The sequence below is a fragment of the Nerophis lumbriciformis genome, linkage group LG08 (assembly GCF_033978685.3).
Source record: "Nerophis lumbriciformis linkage group LG08, RoL_Nlum_v2.1, whole genome shotgun sequence".
NCBI classification, from domain to species: Eukaryota; Metazoa; Chordata; class Actinopteri; order Syngnathiformes; family Syngnathidae; genus Nerophis; species Nerophis lumbriciformis.
Genome location: NC_084555.2, coordinates 24,317,443 through 24,329,527, shown reverse-complemented (window position 1 = coordinate 24,329,527; position 12,085 = coordinate 24,317,443). Strand labels below are relative to the sequence as shown.

Here is a 12,085-nt window from a genome sequence, read left to right as displayed (position 1 = left end):
TATGACATTGCATTAACCTTTTCTTAACTTAAAGACAACATGGCAGCAGCAGAATCAACTCAAGCATCTTCTTCTTCTTTGTTCTTTGGCGGGTCGCTACCAATGTTATTAGCAGCTCTAAAAAGCTAGTAGCAGGCCATTCGCTAGTGGTCGGAGGAGCACTGTGAGCATAGCAATGTGTTTCAACACCAGAAAAGTAGTTCCTCTGTGTTTGCTCTTACAATAACAATGTCGCTATACAGTAGAAAGGGATTACGGTAATATGGCCCCATTCGTGGTGGTTTACCTGACACACGAAACATGACAATTTTGAATATGTGCATCTACTTTAGCCGCCAGATGGCAGTAGAGGGTTGAATATCTTAAATTGTGTTTTGTGGCAATTACAACTTTGGCAACACCGTCAGTTGCTATGTATAGTTGACACTTTTCATCATTTTCAGCAGACTGCATTGCAAAATTATTAACTCCCTCCCTTCCTCTCACAAGAGATCCACCCAAGAATGGGGCCATATAAATCCCTTCCCTATTGTAGATTGGTTAATATGCAGGCAATGACATGTAAATAGAGAGTTTTTTTGTGTGTTTTGTTAGAGCGCTTTTTAGGCGGAATAGATGAATCCCACTGTGTGTATGGAGACACATAATTAGCTGCTAGCCGCTTGTCAGCCGGGGGACTAAAAATAAGTGTCAACCAGAGGGAATCGAAGTTTGCGATCGGCTTTAAAGGGGTCATATCATGATGATTTTTTTTTTCTACATTTAAAACACCTCCTTGTGATCTACACAACATGTAATGGTGGTTCTTGGGTGAAAAATGTACATAAATGTTGTTTTACAGACCATTTTCAAATTCCTTTTTTGCTGTCTTTCAAAGTGGTTTGTTTTGAGAGGCGGAGTTGTTAGATGCAAACTCACCCCCACTCACCATGCCCCTGACGCCGATAAGCTGTCGACCCCACCTGTCTTATAGTTTTTTAGCTTTCTTGCTTTTATTGTGCACTATGGACATCAGTGATCGCCACCAGTCATCTGTTTTGAGTGACTTTCACCACAACACAACATGCCAGATGATATAGCGAGCTCAGCGGCTCACGGGGGTTTGTTGACGTAACCAGAGGTGGGTAGAGTAGCCAGAAATTGTACTCAAGTAAGAGTACTGTTACTTTAGAGATGTATTACTCAAGCAAAAGTAAGGAGTAGTCACCCAAATATTTACTTGAGTAAAAGTAAAAAGTATGTTGTGAAAAAACTACTCAAGTACTGAGTAACTGATGAGTAACCTGTTTGTTTAATGATGACGGCAACAAATAATGCACAAAAACATAAAAATAGCAATGAGCAAATTCAGAGCCAGGAATATCTCTTAAGCAACTAAAACAATAATATATATTAAATAATAATACATTAATATAAAAAAAAATTAAGGCAAATTGAGCCACAATAACTTAACAGCACCAAAGGCTCAGTAGGCAGAGATTACAAAGGAAAATAAGTTAGCCTTTACGCAAACCATAAACTGATAGGTGTGGGCTGCACCTGGGAACACACTGATTGGTGTTTCTATGCATGCGTGTGTGTGTGTGTGTGTGTGTGTGTGTGTGTGTGTGTGCGACTGTGCGTGTGTGTGTGTGTGTGTCTATGAGGCTGCAGTGCGTTAATAAATGTCCCCACACGATGTACATTTGACAGTGATTCATAGCAGGGAAGCTAACATCAGCCTACGGTGATAGCCAAAATATCTACTAAGGTTACTTACCGCAATGTGCTTCCTCAAATTTGACGTTGAGTTCATGTAAGCTTAAGCTTGTTTGCCACTGAAACTTTATGTGCAGTTAATCACGTGACCTCCTGGCTCTGTTGGATTGGTGAAACGGAGTCAAACGTCACCAGTGACTGTATTTGATTGGTGAAACGCAGGCATGCGATAGATCCTACTTTGAAGGCCTGTCTGACAAACCAAAACAAACAAAGCGTGCATTGACAGATCGATAAAAATCAGTAGCGAGTAGCGAGCTGAATGTAGATAAATGGAGCGGAGTAAAAGTAGCGTTTCTTCTCTATAAATATACTCAAGTAAAAGTAAAAGTATGTTGCATTAAAACTACTCTTAGAAGTACAATTTATCCCAAAAGTTACTCAAGTAGATGTAACGGAGTAAATGTAGTGCGTTACTACCCACCTCTGGACGTCACTAAGGAACTTCTACCGAGTCTAACTTTCTAATGCTAGATACTGGATGTAGACGTGTGTATACTGACAATAAAAAACGTTTCTATTCTATATCATGTAAATAACTCCGCTGTACGGCCGCTTCGAGTTGTAAACAACAGAGGTTTACGGCTATTAACTAAGCTATGAGCTACATCGCGAACGTATTAACGGATTATATAGCTTACTCATCCATTGCCAGACACAGAAGGCACTGCTCCAATTAAAAATAGGTTTTAGGAAAATCTTTCTTTATTTTGCAGCAGGACTGACGGGGACAGTATTGTCTTACATTAGAAGGCTAAGCTAGCTACAAAACAACTCGAGCTAGCATTGCTAACGTATCATTCACACATTTCTAACCGACTGTTATCACTGACTTTTTCATTGTCTCCTCCATTGCCATAGATTGTAGTCACCAAGCCCGCCATTCAAAGTAGTTTTTTTTAATAAAGTCAAATACAAATAAGGCAACAAGAGAAGTATCCCACACTTCTCTTTTGTAAATTAAATCTGTACAGCAGCAAATATGGGCATCTACATCAACAATATGATTTGCCTGAGTAGCTGGACAGGATTAAAAAAAAAGTAGTTTTTTTTGTAAAATCCATCTTTTTGTTGTGAACTCTTCTTGGCACACACTCGAAGCGACTAATTCACAGTTGGAGGGCACATTTCCATGACACAAAAAAGTTAGCCGGTCACTTCTTAGTTCTTCAGATTAAACTGGAGGTTTGAATAGCGTCCTGTTTTGGGTAATTCAACCAATAACACCATTTTTGTTCTTCGAGTCGAATCCTGGGCATTTGGTCGTCTACACCAGTGTTTTTCAACTTTTTTTGAGCAAAGGCACATTTTTTTCATTGAAAAAATCCAGGGGGACACTAGCCCATCCTCGTCGCCATTATTGTGCCAAATTTTTCACTTATTAGTTCACTTATTAGCAATCTAAGCTTAATAATACATCAAAAGAAAGCGTATTGTCTTTTTCTGCCTTTTATTTTTCCACTTCCAAGTGTTCAACAACAACACATACCATGATGTCTTGTGTCCCCCGCCCTTAAGTTCCCCTTACAATGGTTCCGATATTGTCCTGTGACCCGAGTAACCAATACTTGACAGACACCACCAGCAGAAAATTTTGAAAATGAAACTCAATAGCCTATATTGACTATATACATATATATATATATATATATATATATATATATATATATATATATATATATATATATATATATATATATATATATATATATATATATATATATATGTATGTGTGGGAAAAAATCACAAGACTACTTCATCTCTACAGGCCTGTTTCATGAGGGGTTCCCTCAATCATCAGGACATGATTGAGGGAACCCCTCATGAAACAGGCCTGTAGAGATGAAGTAGTCTTGTGATTTTTTCCCACACATACATATATTACGCTCTACCACGAGCACTATTTTTTGGATAATCTTATTAAGACATATATATATATATATATATATATATATATATATATATATATATATATATATATATATATATATATATATATATATATATATATATATAATATAAAGTCGTTCTCATCAAATACCTGACGCACACATGACTTCAAACCATAACCATCATTAATTGTCTTGTCTCAAAGTAGGCTTACAAAGCAATGCCTGCTACCACCTTCTGGTACGGAACAGTATTACATGGTTACTCTGCTCATCTCCAGACATCACAGACACGCTACAACGGCACATTGTTTGCGGATTATAATTATGTTTCCGACCAATTAAGTGAAATTGCATGATTTCCCACGGCACACCAAACGATATCAGTGGTTGAAAAACGATGGTCTAAACTCCAGATGAATTGCATAAACTAAAAATGGCAGTCTGGGCAGGTTTATACCATTTATGGATAGTTCACTGACAATGTTCCCAATTGGTGACGTCAGTAATTGTGCACATTCCAAACGGACCGTTTGGAATTAGTAGAGAAGAACGCAAAAATGTTTTATGAATATATTTGCAATGCCTCCACGCTTTGTTTTTTACATTTCCGGGACTCATGCAGATTCCAAATGCACAAGAGCAGTAACCAATAGGTAAGAAACATTGGTTTTGCGTGATAGAGCCCCTTTAAATGGCACAAATCGACATTAGCAGATGACATACTTTTTCACGAAATTTGGTGGACACTGATTGGTGGTCGATCCCTCAAGTGTGGACTGTTTTGCTTCACCTGCCCTTTTATTGTGTCCATCCTACACCGCAGACAACAGAAAGCCCACATGCATTCTGGGTACCCCAATATAACCCCAGGACAAGCTTCTTTTTTTTTTTTTGCAGCCAATTTGAAATTTTGAATCTCAGAAGCAGCAGCAGCAGCAGCAGCTTATGTTGTTAAAATAGGCCAGCATGGAAACATCAGAGGGGAGGCTTGTCAGGCATAAGTAATGGCAATCTGCACGGCCTGTTAGGACCGCACATTTCATCCCTGGGATGCAGCTTGGGGTAAAGCCGCCTATTTTTAAACCTACTTTTCAGCATTTGGGAAAGGAGGACGACTTGCGTTCTTTGCACAGAATTAATTCATACATTTCCTTTACGATGCTTACATCCTACTTTTAAGTTGAGGTTGTTCGTGATCCTGCAGAAAGAGAAACACAGCAGTACACAGCAGAGCTATTCTGGGTGGTTTGAGTCCAAATTATTTCTCTTTTCTTTTACTTTAGCCATATTTCGTCCTAATTAGGCCAATTTATTTCTCCCCACACAGAACATATTTAGACAAGAGCCACAAATAAGAGCAAGCTAATTCGCAGCAGGAGGATATTACGCCTTAAATGCCACACAATTCACAACAGGTACGTATCGCAACGTAAATGCCACACAAATGTTAATTTGGAGAGAGACTCCATGCTTGAATGATGTCGGAATAAAGAGCGGAGAGCTGATAATAATCTAGATAGCAGATAGACGATAGCAGCAGACAGTCGCTCAGCTGGGTTCCTGTGTGCGATTTATAAAACACAGTACGGCGAAGGGAAGGAGAAGCGCCGCTGAGCAAAAGAAAAAGGAATGAGGTTAAGATGAGAATAGAGGAGTATCAGAATGACCGATAAGGAACAACAGGCCCACTGACTGCACATTAATTATCCAGAGATGGTATGGTAATGGGGGCCATTTGCTATGCAAAACGCAGCCCCTCCTCAGCCACAATCAATATCCTTCCCTTCTAATATGCCTTCCACTCAGCTGCTCCCACTCAGACGAGGCGGGCAAACACACATGCATCACATACCGTATGTGTATGAGTGCAGTTAGTTTATTATTTTACCTTTTGCAAACAGACAGAATCTATTCTTGTGAAGCCGCACAGCTATGAACGTGATCAAAATGTTTTTTTTTTATCAAAGCCAAAATGGAATAGGGGGAAAATAGAGCATGACAACATGCAACATTCCGTCTATAACAAATTTTATAGGGGGAATGAGTGGGCGTGCGCCACGTCACCTTTTCCTAACCCGGCTCCTCACTTGATTTGTGTTTTTCTTCTTTCTTATTATTTTGTGTCCTCTGAGATTTTGTGAGGTTCTCATTGGTGTCTTATCATCCTCAGCGCTGCAAACCGCATCAATCAGTCTATAGTATCAGATAACAACACCACACATTCCCCCATATTATTCTGACATCGGCACTGATAAACATTACAGTCACTCAAATAATTGCATTTTTATCATATCAAACTGCCTCGAGGTAATATTTTTAATCTCAGCGGATATTTCCTTGGGCTGTCAAAGTTATTGCGATAATAACGCGTTAACTATAAGTTCCTTTAATAGCGATCATTTTTTAACTAGCAATTAAAGGCCTGCTGAAACCCACTACAACCGACCACGCAGTCTGATAGTTTATATATCAATGATGAAATCTTAACATTGCAATACATGCCAATACGGCCGGGTTAGCTTACTAAAGTGCAATTTTAAATTTCGCGTGAAATATCCTGCTGAAAACGTCACCTTTTCCTAACCCGGCTCCTCACTTGATTTGTGTTTTTCTTCTTTCTTATTATTTTGTGTCCTCTGAGATTTTGTGAGGTTCTCATTGGTGTCTTATCATCCTCAGCGCTGCAAACCGCATCAATCAGTCTATAGTATCAGATAACAACACCACACATTCCCCCATATTATTCTGACATCGGCACTGATAAACATTACAGTCACTCAAATAATTGCATTTTTATCATATCAAACTGCCTCGAGGTAATATTCTTAATCTCAGCGGATATTTCCTTGGGCTGTCAAAGTTATTGCGATAATAACGCGTTAACTATAAGTTCCTTTAATAGCGATCATTTTTTAACTAGCAATTAAAGGCCTGCTGAAACCCACTACAACCGACCACGCAGTCTGATAGTTTATATATCAATGATGAAATCTTAACATTGCAATACATGCCAATACATGCCAATACGGCCGGGTTAGCTTACTAAAGTGCAATTTTAAATTTCGCGTGAAATATCCTGCTGAAAACGTCTCGGTATGATGACGTCAGCGCGTGACGTCACGGATTGTGGAGGACATTTTGGGACAGCATGGTGGCCAGCTATTAAGTTGTCTGTTTTCATCGCAAAATTCCACAGTATTCTGGACATCTGTGTTGGTGAAACTTTTGCAATTTGTTCAATGAACAATGGAGACAGCAAAGAAGAAAGCTGTAGGTGGTAAGCGGTGTATTGCGGCCGACTGCAGAAACACAAACACAGCCAGTGTTTCATTGTTTACATTCCCGAAAGATGACAGTCAAGCTTTGCCATTGGCCTGTGGAGAACTGGGACAACAGAGACTCTTACTAGGAGGACTTTGAGTTGGATGCGCAGACACGGTACCGTGAGTACGCATGCAGCTGTGGCTTCCAAACATTTGATCGCTTGCCCGTACGTGCGTGCCGCTATGTGCATGTCACGTACGTAACTTTGGGGACTTTGGGGAAATATATGTGCTGTATGAACTTTGGGGAGGTGAACGGTACTTTGGGCTGTGGGATTGAGGTGTTTGAGTTGTATTGGCGGGTTATATGGACGGGAGGGGGGAGGTGTTTGTTATGCGGGATTAATTTGTGGCATATTAAATATAAGCCTGGTTGTGTTGTGGCTAATAGAGTATATATATGTCTTGTGTTTATTTACTGTTTTAGTCATTCCCAGCTGAATATCAGGTCCCACCCGCCTCTCACAGCATCTTCCCTATCTGAATCGCTCCCACTGCCCTCTAGTCCTTCACTCTCACTTTCCTAATCCACGAATCTTTCATCCTCGCTCAAATTAATGGGGAAATCGCCGCTTTCTCGGTCCAAATCGCTCTCGCTGCTGGTGGCCATGATTGTAAACAATGTGCGGATGTGAGGAGCTCCACAACCTGTGACGTCACGCTACTCGTCTGCTACTTCCGGTACAGGCAAGGCTTTTTTATCAGCGACCAAAAGTTGCGAACTTTATCGTCGATGTTCTCTACTAAATCCTTTCAGCAAAAATATGGCAATATCGCGAAATGATCAAGTATGACACATAGAATGGACCTGCTATCCCCGTTTAAATAAGAAAATCACATTTTAGTAGGCATTTAACGTCCCGACTCTTTTTTGATACTCTGTAGTTTGAAGAAACCTAATGGCCTCCAATTACTGTGGAGCCACACGCGAGACAATAGCAAGCAGAAATGCACCAAGAGAGGGGGACATTATAGAAGTTCCACGTCCAAAGGCATGGCAAGTCATTCTCCCGACAAGACAAGTCAATTTTATCTTCAATCCCCGTGAGACAACATCATTGGGGCGAATGCTACTGGTGCGCTTTGCTGTTTGTAGAGCGGGGAAGCTTCACGTCCGTGTTTACATTACAGTTGAGTGCATTAAAAACATAAAATGTCAATTGTTTCTCGAACTGCCCTTATTAAGATGGAATATAAGCTCAGCAGACAAGAGACGGTAGAAAGGAAGTCCTAAGTCACTTTAATCAGAGACTTTCAACAAATGGTAAATGGGTTATACTTGTATAGCGCTTTTCTACCTTCAAGGTACTCAAAGCGCTTTGACACTATTTCCACATTCACCCATGCACACACACATTCACACACTGATGGCGGGAGCTGCCATGCAAGGCCCTAACCACGACCCATCAGGAGCAAGGGTGAAGCGTCTTGCTCAAGGACACAACGGACGTGACGAAGTTGGTAGAAGGTGGGGATTGAACAAGGAACCCTCAGGTTGCTGGCACAGCCACTCTCCCAACTGCACCACGCCGTCCCAAAATATGTCAAGTAGTTTCTCATACCAATCACACACGTCTGGCTTCACCATATCAGCGCTACGCTTCACATCCGGTCTGACCAACAAAACAACGAAACATCGTCTTACAATAAGATCATGCTTTGTCGAAGATGTTTAGTCCGCAATTGCAGAATGTTTACCAGGTTGAATATTACATTGTATTAATAAATAGAGAGGGTTAAAACATTGCCATGCAGATACATTAATCATTAACTTGTACAACATGTAAAGTACAGCATACCAGAAGCATTTATTCAGGTAGGAATATCACATTTTACATTACCTCATCATAACAATCCACATTTACTTTTACTTTTTTTTTAGTTTATTATTTTTTTCGGTCAGTGGTCAACAAAATAAACAAACAGTTTTACATTCCTAAATTGACAATTTTACGGACCAAAAGAGTTTAGGCTGAAGTTGAGCACTTATTTCACCTTTTGATTGTAAGATTGAGACTTTTATTAGTAGATTGCACAGTACAGTACATATTTCATATAATTGACCACTAAATGGTAACACCTGAATACGTTTTTCAACTTGTTTAAGTCGGGGTCCACTTAAATCAATTCATGGTACAAATATATCCAAACGCACTATCATCATAATACAGTCATCGCACAAGTTAATCATCAGCGTATATACATTGAATTATTTACATTATTTACAATCCGGGGTGTGGGATGTGGAGGGGGGGTTAGGTTTGGTTGATATCACACTACGGTCATCAACAATTGCATCATCAGAGAAATGGACATTGAAACAGTGTAGGTCTGACTTGGTAGGATATGTACAGCAAGTAGTGGACATAGAGATATCAGAAAGCATAAGAACAAGTATATACATTTGATTATTTACAATCCAGGGAAGTGGGATGCGGAAGGGGGAGGGTGTTAGTTTAGGGTTGAAGTTGCCTGGAGTTGTTCTTTTATTGCGGTTTTGAAGGAGGATAGAGATAGAGATGCACTTTCTTTTACACCTGTTGGGAGTGCATTCCATATTGATGTGGCATAGAAGGAGAATGAGTTAAGACCTTTGTTGGATCGGAATCTGGGTTTAACGTGGTTTGTGGAGCTCCCCCTGGTGTTGTGGTTATGGCGGTCATTTACGTTATGGAAGTAGTTTGACATGTACTTCGGTATCAGGGAGGTGTAGCGGATTTTATAGACTAGACTCAGTGCAAGTTGTTTTACTCTGTCCTCCACCCTGAGACAGCCCATTTTGGAGAAGTGGGTAGGAGTGTGGTGTGATCTGGGGTGGAGGTCTAAACCTAAACCTATAAACTACAAGATGTAGTAAAACCAGGAGAAAATTGGGCTCTGATCTTGAGCTTCATAGAAAATGTGAAATTTCCTTCACACAACATATTATAAATACGGTACCCCTTGTACACAACATGAACACTGTTCAAATATATACACACTAAAGACATGTGAAATATCCCTGTACATGTGTTGGTTAAACATTTGTACCAATAATATGCTATATACAAACACTTACACTTACATTATTATGTATGTCCCACATTTAGTTTTGTAAGAAACATTGATCAAAGTATTAACTACTGGTGTTGATTCAAGAGTGATATATTTTTCTAAGACAGTGGTCTTAAAGTTTCTTTTAAATGTGTGAATGGAACTGTAACATTTTAAGGCATCATCCAAGCTGTTCCACAGATGAACCCCCGTGACAGAAACACATCTACTTTTTAAACTAGTTCTTATGTTTGCTTTCTGAAAGACTGCTGAACCTCTAAGGTCGTATGGACTCTCCCTGGGTTTGAACCTCTCCTGTGGACACAAAGGCAGCATGCGGTTATGAGCTTTATACTGTTATGATTCGCTGCCCGGATCATAGTTTGTTTACGTTTTCAAGTCACGTGTGTTTTCAGCACCTTAAGTTTTGTTTGTTTCCGTTGCCATGACGGCAGATTACATTCACCTGCCTCTGGTTAGTGTTCGGGACGCGCACTTGCTGCCTGGGCGCTAATCAGAGGGCTATTTAGTCTTTGCCCTGGCCTCACTCGGTCTGGCTTCCTAATTTGCTTGATGCAACAGTTGACGACTTTTTCTATTCCTGCTAGTTTACACGCTAGGCTATTTGTCTTGCTAGCTCCCACGCTAGCCCCTTTGTTTTTGTCTTAAGTGCTATGAGCACGTTTTTGTTTGTTCCCTTATGATTTAATTCTTAATAAATCAAAAAAAACAAAAACACCTGACTCTTCCCCGCTGGTTGCGGGGACACTTGGCCTGGCGGCCCATCGCCTTGTCCTCCCTCCAACCTCCCGTGACTTTGGACTGTTTTTTTGAGGAGGGGTTTTCTAAAACGTCTGGTATCCGTTATGGGAAGGGGGGCTACTGTCAGGTTTGTCACTGACAGTTTAGTTATGTTTTGGTTTTTCCTGTTTGTCTTTATTTCCTGTCAGTGCTCTTATTTTGGTTGTTTCCTGCTATTCTCCCTGAGCGCTGTTTCCCCTCAGCTGCGGCTGATTGGCACCTGGCCACACCTGGTGTCAATCAGCCAGCTGCTATTTAGACCTGCTCTGCACTTCAGTCAGGGCCGGAGTAGTGTCGTCGTTGAAGCTGTACTTGTATCCTGTAGCTGTTCGCAGCGTGCTGTCTTTTGGTTCCTAGTTCCTGTTTCCCGGTATCCTGTTTCCTGTCGCCTAGTTCCTGGTTTGTGTTTTACTTTCTTATTTTGAACATTAAATCATGTTTTCCTGCACCAAGCCTGCCTTCTCTGCATCTTGGGGTTCGTCACCAACAACATGTAACAATAGAATGTGGAATTTACAATATGAACTATGAACAATAAAACACTGAATATTGAGAATATATGAACGTTGCTCCTCTACTTCCCAGACCATCTTTTTGATCGAAATATTTTATAATCGAGCAAGAAGAAACACATTGATTGACACTTTTATTAGTAGATTGCACAGTATAGTACATATTCTGTACAATTGACCACTAAATGGTAACACCCGAATAAGTTGTTTTTCAACCTGTTTAAGTCGGGGTCCAAGTAAATTAATTCATGGTAATGAACAGATGTAACAAACATGGAAAAAGGAGAAAAAAAACATCCTCTTATTTGATATAATATGACTTTTCTGCAGAACATCTACAACAAAGTTCTGCAGAACAGTGATATTACATGGAGGTCTCAGGCTTGTTGCTGCCCCACCCACTCTGCCCCGTTCTTCCTCTGCATGAAGCAGCGCTTCCTATGGTTACCGTCGTGTTCGGTTAATCTATTAATGACCAAACTTTGTCTTGTGAACAACAACCTTACGCTCAAACATTTATTCCTCCCTCCATGAATGTATCTAAACATCTATATATATATATATATATATATATATATATATATAGCCTGCGTCTTCTTCGTTACGTTTACCTGAACATCATTATCCAGCACCTTCTGCTGGTCACATTGTGTATCACAGTCAGTTTAACTGCATATCATGACACGTAGTAACTTGTATGTCAGTCAAAAGTGCAGATTTTAACCCATCCATCCATCCATTTTCTACCGCTTGTCCCTTTTGGGGT

At 40.2% G+C, this 12,085-nt stretch overlaps 1 protein-coding gene across 2 annotated transcripts in view; it reads left to right on the top strand.

Annotated features, from left to right (window-relative positions):
* The window catches only part of myt1lb (myelin transcription factor 1-like, b), a 318,608-nt gene that overhangs the window by 211,886 nt on the left and 94,637 nt on the right, over positions 1-12,085 (top strand). The window lies entirely within an intron of this gene.